The sequence below is a fragment of the Arachis ipaensis genome, chromosome B02, assembly GCF_000816755.2.
Source record: "Arachis ipaensis cultivar K30076 chromosome B02, Araip1.1, whole genome shotgun sequence".
NCBI classification, from domain to species: domain Eukaryota; kingdom Viridiplantae; phylum Streptophyta; class Magnoliopsida; order Fabales; family Fabaceae; genus Arachis; species Arachis ipaensis.
Genome location: NC_029786.2, coordinates 104,100,013 through 104,102,002, shown reverse-complemented (window position 1 = coordinate 104,102,002; position 1,990 = coordinate 104,100,013).

The window sequence follows — 1,990 nt, the reverse complement described above, 5'->3', positions numbered from 1 at the left end:
TTTCTAAAAAATCCAAAAGAAAATAAAATCTAAAGATTGATTATATGACAATATGAATAAGTTATAATAATAATAGAGTAAAGTTACAATTAAATCTTTAAAAATTTTGGTTTCGAACTAATTAGTTTTTGAAAAAAAAAGTATTAAGTAGATTCTTTATAATAATAAATGGTGGACATATATGTCTTTCTATAAATAGATAATGCGAAATAAAATGGAATTGTTTATGTATTTCGTTATTTATATTATTGATGTGTATTTTGTTATTATCACGTGAACATAGAAATGATATAATTTTAGAAATAGAGACATTTATTATCTTTTGAACTTTTATATAACATTTATCAAGTTCTCTATTTATCAAAATCCTATTAAAATAAGTGAAATTTTGCTCCAAAAATTATTATCTGTATGACAATTTTTTATAAATAAATATGTTATAATAAATAATGATACAATATTATGTATTTATGTTTGTTATTATAAAAATTAAATTGATATTTTTTATAAAAATTAATTAGTTTAAATTTAAAATATTCAAAAATTTAATTGTCATTTTATTCATTCATAATAATATACCCAATATTTTTTAATAATTTACACGCACGGAATGTATTTCAACTACTTTCAGGAATCTAAATAACAGTAACAAGTAATATTAATAACTAATTAATATATCGTGCTTATCTTTGCATGCATTAAAAAATTGATTGATGAACTGTAAACAACTTGCATCTTCTTCTATGAGGGAATCTGCTTTTCAATAATTACATTCCAAATAAGCCAATCAGAATGTGACTAGGTAGTAGTAGTAGTATGATTTTTTATTTGGAAAACTATGAACATAAAATATCTGTGGTCTGTTATTTTTATCTCTATCTATATATAGCAGCTTGATTGTCTCTTCAAGTTCTAAATTTATAATAATTAATGGATAAAAAAGCATAAAAGTTAAGGTTTGTACTCTCTAATAATCAATTTAAAAAAATTTTAAATGTATCGATATATTAATATTTTAATAATNNNAATAATTGTCTTTAAGAATCTTGTTAAAAGAACAATAATAACATAAGGTTATTCTATTCAGTGAGCTAACAATATAGATCAAATAATATTATTGTATCTTATTATGTATGATATATGTAATAAGGTTATTTATACCTAATAAGGTTTTTTTTTTTTCTAAAAAGGACATTATTCTTATACTATCTATCCATATAGTGTTGTTATTTTCCTTTCTCTTATGTAATTTATTTCTTGAACATTCAATATTTTATAGGAGTTATAATTTTTTTTAAAAGATTTTGCTAACAAGTAGTGTTTTTAGGCAATTGTTTAAGGTTATCACTAGTTGAAATTTTTAAACCTTTTTGCAAATATATTATAAATAGATAAAAATTTCAATTACTTTTTAAAGTTATCAAAATGGGTTGTGAATGGTCAATCAACTCAAATCACTGGTAAAAATGGAAAAGTCGAATAAGTAAAATCACAACTATTTATATAAACGAGTTAACTCGACCTATATAACTCGTGAGTTAAATGGATTCGGATATAGCGAGCACGGGTTAGCTCGTCATCTAGCTCTCGTTTGATTTTTATTTATATAATTTTTAATTTGATGGATATCAAATTAAAAATAACTAAAATTATGAAGATTTAAAAAAAATTAAAAAAATGAGTCAAATAAATTGATTCATCTAATTCGTTAATTCGAATGAGTCGAATCAGATTGGCATTTTCTTAACTCGTTTAAAATATGAATTAACTTATTTTTTAATTTTGATTCGGTACTCGTAACGAGTAAACTCGAACTTGCCCTCTCATTCATTTGATACCTTTATTTGAGTAATTGAGTTTTTATAAAAACTTTTTATATTAAACACTTTAACTAATTTTTTAGAAAATTTATTAGTTAACAAAACTTTTTTTCAATATTCATTACTTACATCTAAGGTTGAAGATTCAATCATGAGATATTGAGATATTG